Source organism: Lycium ferocissimum, unplaced genomic scaffold (assembly GCF_029784015.1).
Source record: "Lycium ferocissimum isolate CSIRO_LF1 unplaced genomic scaffold, AGI_CSIRO_Lferr_CH_V1 ctg4602, whole genome shotgun sequence".
Lineage (NCBI taxonomy): Eukaryota > Viridiplantae > Streptophyta > Magnoliopsida > Solanales > Solanaceae > Lycium > Lycium ferocissimum.
In genome coordinates this window covers 15,650-25,710 of record NW_026725707.1, presented here as the reverse complement: position 1 = coordinate 25,710, position 10,061 = coordinate 15,650, and the positions used below count along the sequence as shown (strand labels likewise).

General features: G+C 31.4%; 1 long non-coding RNA gene across 1 annotated transcript; it reads left to right on the top strand.

Moving 5' to 3' along the window:
• The first annotated feature begins 8,471 nt into the window (after positions 1 to 8,471).
• LOC132044467 (uncharacterized) lies at positions 8,472 to 9,179 on the top strand. Its single transcript, XR_009412192.1, has 3 exons — positions 8,472 to 8,539; positions 8,728 to 8,805; positions 8,885 to 9,179. It is a non-coding gene; the product is annotated as an uncharacterized LOC132044467 (long non-coding RNA).
• The last annotated feature ends 882 nt before the right edge of the window (positions 9,180 to 10,061 follow it).

The window sequence follows — 10,061 nt, the reverse complement described above, 5'->3', positions numbered from 1 at the left end:
AGTGATCCCATTTGGTCTGATTCTTTGGCTCCGACATAGCGAGATAGAATTAGGTGTATTTTTGGTGTCTCCTTCATCATCAGATAACAGTAATCGCGTTCTATGTTTTGTTTGCCCTTGGTTCTGGGTCGGAAATATTTTTCTTTGACATTTTATAATACTGTTCCTTTGAAATCTGATTTGTATCTGGTTGCCTTGGTTTCTCCATAGCTACTTTTTTGGAATCAGATTTGAATTTGACTCTTGGTTTCTTAGTCAATATTGTTTGGAATCTATTACTGTTGGGTGTGAGTTAACCTCTCCCGTTAAAATTCGTTATTCGAATTTTCTTTAGAAGAAAAAAAATTAAATTACATAACGGACTATTTTCGTGTGCTATGCAAGCTAAGTAAGCCAACCCTGTGAATTTTACTTTAACTAATCCAACTGTATCCATTTCAAAAACTATGCAAAAGTTTCCATCTTTTAAAATATTTACAATACTCCTCCATTCACTTTTTTTCCAGTATTCTAAAAATATATTTTTACTTTTATTTGTCACTTTTAGCATATTAAGAGAAAATAATTTTTTTCTATTTTACCCATAGTAGTAATTACTCATTTTCAAGTCCATTAAAAATTTACATCAATTAATATGAATATCGTGATAAATTATGCATTTCATTTATTATTTTTTAAGGAATGTGCAAAGTTCTGGACAAGTAAAAGTGAACAGAGGGAGTATTAATTTATCTTATAATACTTTAAGAATCTTTTAACAAATTGTTACCAAAGTACAAATGTATTCTCTTATCTTTTGATATTTATGAAAAACATTTATTCTTATAGAAAGTATTTATTCTCTTGCTTTTTAATAATTATCTTTTAACAAATTATTTATCCTCTTGTTCATTGGCTTGTTGGTTTTTTTCTTAATTAATATTTGTTTAGCTAATTCTAAAAACAATCTAAGTGTAAGATCTATTTACCGATAAAAGTAAATAATTTGTATTATAAGTGACGGTTAATTACACTAAATACTAATGTAAATAATAATTAATTCGAGGTACATACTTGATTTTTAAAATCGTACATTTACACTACTTATATTGTGAAAATCCTACCTTTGATTTTAAAATACAAGGATGTATCTCGAATTAATTCTTATTACATGAGTATTTAATGGAAAGATAACTAGAATTTTAACGTATTTGGCAAAAAAAAAAACATTTTTTTTTTTAAATTATAGTGATGTATTCCTAATTTTTCAAACAAAAAACTTAACTTCTTAAGAAATATTACGCAAATGACACTTTATCGGAATAAATAATTTTCAAATAATTTTAAAGAGGAAGAATAAATAAAGAAACTAAAGATGAGGAATTCATATATAATAAAATATTATAACTAAAATAACTTGCTGCTTAATGTGCGAAAAAGTTATAACAACAGTTGGCATATTTTATTAAGTAATTTGTGTTATTTATAATTTTAATTTATCTTTTAATAAATACATTTAGTTATGACTATACCCTATAGAGAGTGTATGTGCATGATTCTCATAGTATAAATGGTGTAAATGTTCGATTTTTAAATACAAGGGGTGTATCCCGAATTAATTTTTATTGCATGAGTATTTAAATAATTAACCCTCAATTATAATAGAAAATTATTTACTTTTGTCGGTTATAATTAGATCATAGATTCGGTTGTTTTTAGAGTTAGCTAAATAAACACTAACTAAGAAAAGGGAGCACAATGAAGATGAGGTTAAAAAATATAATTATCAAAAAATAAGAGAATAAATATTTTTTATAAGAATAAATACTTTTTCATAAATATCAAAGATAAGAGAATAAAAATTTGTTAAAAGGTTCTTATAGTATCAGAACATTAAATTAATATTATAATATTTTAGAAAAAAATTAGTGTTCTAAATATTTTAGGAAGTTGATTTGCTACCAAAAAAATATACTATATTTTAGAAATGGAAACTTTTGCATAGTAATGAATGGATACACTAATTGTAATATAAGTATATATGACCCGGCCAACTTGGGAAATTGCCCCGGTTACATAGCGCACTAAATTAGTGCGTTATGTATTTTTTTTCTTTAAAGATAATTTGGTTAACGGATTTTAACGAGGGACGTTAACTCACTTTTATATAACGCATAAAAAAGTTGCGTTAAAGGTACTTTCGTTTCACTTTTTTTCTTGGGGTATTTTGGTTCTTTTTTTTTTTTTTTTTTGGGTCATTTAGGTTCTGGACTCTCTTAAATCTACCAAAGTTGGCGTTTAATTTGAATTCTGTTAGTAAAATTACCAGAGACCTTAAGGGGTCGTTTGGTTCAAAAACAAATTACAATGGAATAAGTTATGCCGAGATTAATTACAATGAATAACAGATCATTTTGCTCATCCCCAAAGGATTATTATCTTGCAAAAGTAAATTCATAATTTCGAAAACTAAAAGAAAACGTAAAGAAGAAGGCAAACACAATTATTGGAGTAACTAGCAATGTAATTCGATAAACAGACGGACTCAAGATCGGAGCTAGAGTATTAAATTCAGTAATTTTGGTCCAAACCCTATATCAATTTTAATAAATTAATTGAATATGTGGAATTTGTCTTGGAACAACGAAAAAGTTGTCTCCACGTGAATTGTAAGCAGCCAGCGGCGGAAGAAACCGTGAAAATGCATTAATCTTCAATTTGGACTCATTCAACTATCTGTCTTTTAATGTCTGACAGAGCTTCTCCTATTTGCCAACAACCATCTATTCAATACAATTAGTCGTAGAGAATACGTAAATTAAATTGGCATACAGAGAAAAAACTAAATGAATGGTTATGCTTTAAACTTTATGTCCAGTCAAATACCATTACATAAATTAAGATGGAAGGGGTATCTTCTAATGTTTCTCGTACTAAGAAAGTTCATCTCTCGAAAAAGTATTTTTAGTACTAATAATTTATTTACACAATCACTACAAAAAACCAGCGTTTTCCGACCTAAAAAAATCGACCTCAAGAGAGAAAAATGTCTTTTTCACTATTTTTTTTTTAAAAGATAGCGATCCCACGAGGTAGGTTAATTAATGGAAAAATAGCATTTTGAACACATGAGGGCGAAAAGTTTTTGAATACAAATTAAGGGCAGCAATCGAACTAAGCTCCCGCTATGGTCGAAGGGCCGGACCGCCGACCACATTGGGTCTATTGTACACGGCCTTATCTTACATTTCGCAACAGTCGTTTTTGCCCCACGCTCGAACCCGTGACTTCCCGTCATATGACAAACTTTAGCGTGCCTCTCTTCCTGAAAATAAAAAATAAAAAGTTTAAAAAATGAAAATTTGAATACAAATTAAGGGCGCCGAACCAAGCTCGATGCACCGGGTCCAGGAAGGCACCACAAGGGTCTATTGTACACAAATTATTTATCTACATTTTTACCGCAACAGTCAATTTCCACGTCGAACCCGACTTCGCCACATGACAAAGAACTTTAGCAGTTATGCCTACTCTCCCCTTCCTGAAAATAAAAAATAAAAAGTTTAAAAAATGAAAATAAATTATTTTTGGTAAAATTTAATTTTTATATATATATATATATATATAGAAGAGACTACTAGCAGGCACCTCTTCAACGTGTCTGGTTGAGATTTGGAGGGTAGTTAAGTCATTTCATTTTCAATGGAATAAATATAATTGGCCTAGAAAAAGTTTTACCGTAGCTTTTGTAAAAACCTGTGGATTGTGTTGACAAAAATACCCTCGTGCCGCTATTCTGAATGTGGGCCCCTTTTGCTTTTCATTTTCACATTTCTTGCCAAAAGGCAATGTTATTCTGGTCTTCAAATTTACAGCTGTGGAAAGATATTTAATGAAATACTTGATTCAGCTCTACACGATTTGAAAACCAGAATATTCTAATTGTTATTATATATAGCAATATAATAATAACTTTAATTAGCCAGTCTTTAACATGTTTGGTAACACGATTTGAAAATCAGAATACTAGTTAATCTTTTTCCAAAAGAATCAGCTCGACATTTGCTCAATCACTAATATTCTGGTTTTCAAATCGTGTTACCAAAAGTTAAAAGTACAAAGTGACTAACAAAAAATCTCTATGCATATGACATATTTTGTCCTATTTGAATAAAATTTGGTTTTAGTATTATGTTTAAAATAGCTGGAAATATTAATGGGAAAATTTCATAAATATACAATTTGCTCACTTACATTGCCAGAAAAAAAAAAAAAAAACTTTGGCCCAAAAACACTTTTATGCAATGTTATACACTTATATACAAAAGACAAATACATTATGTATATAGGTGTTTAAAGGTGTATAATTTGTAGGTATATACACTAAATTTTTTAATTATACAAGAAAATACGCCCATATCCATATTTTTTTAGTGTATATACAAGAAAATATGCACATAGACATATTTATACACAATTATACAATATTGTATAAGTGGGTATAAATATAGATATGGACTGGTTTTGAATAAGACTTATACATATTTATACACCTATATACATAAGTATATAAGAGAGATACATTATCTATATAGGTGTATAAATATGTATAATAGTGTATAAGAGGGGTGTATACACCCATATACACTATTATACAACATTATAAGATGTTGCTTCAAACGAAAATGCAAACAAGAAAAGGCTGCAGAAGAATAAATCAACAAATTAAACTCAAAGATCAACTGCACAAGTTTACAAAACCCGGAGTATGCTCTTCATGATTATTCATTTTTCAAATAGAATTACTTGAATTCTATGGGATTTGGGATTGAGCTGATGAATATGAATGATTAATGTGCACTGTAGTCGGGAGGTGGAAATTCTGATATTCTAAACCCAAAGCATATTACACACTATTCTACAATATTATACATTATCTCCGTCGCTTAATTAACCACTGCGACCCCCACCGGCTTTCATCATCTCCGCCACCGCATTCTACCAAGATTACCCACTACCACCTGGGTTTCCACCCCACTACCAATCGACGACGAGTTTCGGACTAGATAGACCTAGATCTCAACCACCATCGACGATTTAGGCTTTTCGTATAGATTCGTATCGTGGCAGTTGTGGACGTGAAGCGGTGCAGAGAGAGGGCGAGAGAGAGGAGGCAGAGAGAGCGCGAGAGAGAGACGAGGATCGGGTCATTTTCTGTAAGATTTAAAAATATAGATCAAATTTTGGTAGCATTGTTACCCTAATTGATATACAACGTAAGTAACTCAATATTAATTGAGTAAAAAACTGTTTTCAGAGGATAATCATATTAATTTTAAGTGATAATATTATGTATGAGAACCTATAACTTGGTTTAATAAATTTAAACTTCACACACAAAATTTATACTTCTATAATACTACTAAACAAAGATAATTTTATATATCAATCCAAAATTTTAAAAAATTTAACCATCACTTTTAAGATTTTCGCCTGCTCTTGGGCCCATGCACAGCACGGGGGCTTATAACTAGTCATTTTAGAGTTAGCGATCTCATGAGGTCGAAATTAAAATTAAAAAATAGAAATATTTTGACCTCATGAGGTCGAAATTCCTAGTCAAAGTTGGTCATACATGACTTAAAAGATAAGTTATGCCTTAATTTGCCTGAATAGGCATAATTTGCTTTGAAGCTTTTGCCTTACGAAATTGTTGTATTTTACTCTGGCGGAGTTTGAATGCAATCTGCAGTTTTAAATAAGAAAGATTATTCCACAAATTTTTATAAAATGAGAAGTATGAGCAAAAATTAAAGACCAATAATTTGAGGGGCAAATATTAAAGACCAGTCCATATGAAGGGAAATCCGCTCAATTTTTTGAAAAAACAAAGAAGGTCATCTTTAGAAGACATATGGGCAAAGTCTAGCCATGCATTAATCTCAACAGTCCCCACACGAAAATGCATTATTCTTCAATTTGGACTCGTTCAACTAAGCTGTCTTTAATGTCTGACAGGGCTTCTCCTATTTGCCAACAACCTTCTATTGAATACAATAAATCGTGAAAAATATGTAAATTAAATTGGAAATAGTTTCTGCCTTGTCTGGCATAGTTCTGTATGATAAGTTATGCCTTAATTTACTTGAATGGCGATAGTTTATGAAAATTTTGCCTTACTTAAATTGTTGTATTTTTCTTTCCTGCTGAGCTTGAATCCAGAATCTCTGGTTTCATAGGCGCGAAGAAGAGTAATTTGGCCCACAAATTTTCATAAAATGATAAGTATGAGCAAAAATTAAAGACCAAAAATTTGAGGGGCAAATATTAAAGACCAGTCCATATGAAGGGAAATCCGCTCAATTTTTTGAAAAAACAAAGAAGGTCATCTTTAGAAGACTAATATGGGCAAAGTCTAGCCATGCATTAATCTCAAGAGTACCCACAAGAAAATTCATTAATTTTCAATTTGGACTCATTCAACTAAGCTGTCTTTTAATGTCTGACAGAGCTTCTCCTATTTGTCAACAACCATCTCTTCAATTCAATAAATTGTACAGAATATGTAAATTAAATTGGTATACAGGGAAAAACTAAAAGAAGGGTTATGCATTAATGATTGACCCTGCTGTGTTTTAATTTCTTTGAGTAGGTTCGGTTTTCTTTCTTATTTTTGAGATTTTGAGTAGGAAATAATTATGGGAAAATTTCATAAATATACAATTTGCTCACTTACATTGCAAAAAAATAGCTCAAAACTTACATTGCAAAGTTTTAACCCAAATACACCCATATACAATATTATACAATAAAATAAATATATACCTATATACACCATATACAATATTATACACCCATATAAAATATTATATCACTGTATATACAATATTATGCACCCATATACAATATTATGCACTCATATACACCCATATACATCCATATACAATATTATACAATATTATGGATACACTCATATACAATATTAGGCACCCATATACACTCATATATACCCATATACAATATTATACAATATTATGGATACACTCATATACAATATTAGGCACCCATATACACTCACATACACCCATCTACTATATTATACAATTGAAATCTTCAAATCTATCCGCTCCGGCGATATACCAGAGCTAGATGTCATAACAGAAAAAAGTGCAGCTTACTATCTTATCCTCTGATTTCATAAGCAAAATTTTAAGCAAAAATAATATCCAAAGAAGAGCTATAGAAAGTTGGTTAGAAATCCGAAGTTGGAATAAGAAAACAAAATTGAAAATGGGGAACAAGAAATCCAAAAGAACTCAATGTTGCATGTGATCGCGTATATTTTCTATTCAAAGAAATAGTTTTAGATTTTCATAATGAATCACCGGTGCTAGAAGCTTCAAATCTATCTTTTTCGGTGACCTGCCTAAGCTAGATCTCGATTCGTATTTACTGGAAAGTTTCAAATCTGAGATCTCTGGTGACCTTGTGACGGCGCGGGGAGGCGTGTAGGGCGGCGACCTCTCGTCTCGTATTTTCCGATGGTACGGACCCGGGCAATGCGTCGTGAGGATGCGGTGAAAGAGAGAGAGGAGGGAATGGAGCGGGTCATTTTTTGAAAGGTTTTAAAATGTGGGTTAATTTTGAGTGATTAGTACCCTAATTGATATGGGGTGTAATTAACTCTTTATTTGGGACGTTAGTATTAGATAAAAAGGTCATTTGCACTTTTGTCTCTATTTTGTGTGTAAATAGAAAACAACCCCTGGGAAAGACTCACGACCTGATAGTCGATAACAATAACGACATTTATCAATATGCTACCACCTGTTGATTATCACACAGTGAGCCATTGCATTTAACATTTTTATTTTAATTTTGTCGATAACTCTTGCGACTGGAAAACACACATGATGAAAGTTTGTGAGACTCTATTTTTGTCAAATATTATTAGGTAGACTTAAAATCACAGGGAAGGAAGTTGACTCAAAAGATCTATAATCTCTTGGAATCAATGTAGATTAAGCGAAAGATAGGGCACTGTGGAAGAAACAAAATTATATAGGTGATCCTAATTAGTGGAGAATATGTGTTAGTCATGTTTCTACATTTGCTTTAGGTTCTATGCTTTCTAGGAGTCTTTGGCCCTATTAGAAATTTTTATGCTAGTAGGAAAAACAAAGAACTTTACATTTTGTATAATATTAGTCTAAGATGAATTTAAATGGAGAAATATGGCATCGTGAGGATTCACATATACCCCAACTTTTTTTGCCTTAGAAGTGGTTAGAGTCCACATTGGTTGGGGAGTAGGGGAAGCTGGAAGTGACGGGTTTACTTAAATGATTTCAGTATCCTCCTCTTGAGGTAAAGTTAGGCGCAGAAATGCAGATATGTTTACATTTGGGAATGAGACATAGTAATTTTTGTTGTATTATTAGACAACAAGCAACAATAATAAAACACCTATCGCTAATTAATGGCTCCCAATGCAGGGAAGAAAGGAGTTTGGCTTAAGCTACCACTGGAGAAATGTGATCTAGTTCCTATTGCAGTAAAGGTATTTCCTTTTCTGATAAATTGCAATGAAGGCATTCCGTTTGTTGATGAATTGAGAGAGGACAATAAAATCGAGACACCAGAAGTTATTCTCCAAACTAACTTTTGCTAATAAAATCTTTTAAGGTTTGTTGTTACTTCTGAATTTTTTGTGTAGAGTCCCATAGGCTAATAAAATTACTGCTTTAGGTGCTCGTCGTGCAAGAGAAACATTCTGCGCTGGCTCTTTCAGGCTTATGGAAAATACCAACTGGTTTCATTCTTAGAGTATGTTCCTCTGCTGCAATTTGACCTTAACATTTTGGTCACTTTTGACTCAAACATTGTTCTTGCATCTAAATGACAGTCAGAGGAGATCTTTACAGGAGTTGTGAGAGAAGTGAAGGAGGAAACTCGGGTAAGAAATTCACACTTAACATATCTCATACCTAAGTTAGAAATCTATAATAAGCAATCGTTATATAAATGATGGTTTTTTCTTATTATTTTGAAGTTTATCCAGGCTTGAATCGCAACCTTCGATTTCAAGCTTCGAATCTATAGATTGCATTAAATTTGATTTTCCTTCTCATTCATTTGATTTGCTTCAATTTGGACCTAATTCATCTGATTCGAGCTAATAATCAGCGAAATTGGTAAAAAAAAAATAAAAAAATAAAAAAAAAGAAAAAAAAATAGAGCAACTTCTCCAAGCTTGAATTGCAACTGTCGATTTCAAGCTTCCAATCTACAGACTGCTTTAAATTTAATTTTCCTTCTCATTCATTCTATTTGCTTGAAATTTGGACTTAATTCATCTGATTTGAGCTCAAAATCAGCAAAAGTGATGCAAAATCAAAGCGAATTGTCCAGGCTTGAATCGCAACTGTTTCCATTTCAAGCTTTGAACCTATAGATTATGTGACACAAGAGAGCAAGTGCTTTGAATTTTATTTTCCTTCTTATTAGTTGAATTTGCTTCAATTTGGACCTAATCATCTGATTCCAGCTCAGAATCAACAAATTTGATGCAACCAGAGCAATATCTCTGGGCTTTAATCACAACCGTCGATTTCAAGATTTGAATCTATAGAGGTTGTGAAAACAGCGCAAATGCTTTGAATTTGAATCAAAACCTAAAATAATCATTGACCTCACATCACCTAAACCGAGTAAATCTGATAAATAGAAGCCTTTATTGAGGAATGATTTCATAGATTCAAGCTTCGAATCTATGAATTTTGAAAGGAGATCAAATGCTTTGAATTTGAATCAAAACCTAAGATAATGATCGACCTCACATCACGTAAACTGAGTAAATCTGACTATTGACTATAAGAAGAATTGGGGGATTATCTAAATGTTAAATTTCCTTCAACAAATATTTGAAAAACAGTATTGTAGAGAATTATATTATATAGGAGCAAAGATTTGCCTCCGCCAGCATATATTATAGAAAGATAATTAATCTACAAAAGTTTTAAAAATATATATTATAAATGTAATTATATTTTTAACTAGTAATCCATATAGTCTATTTGGTT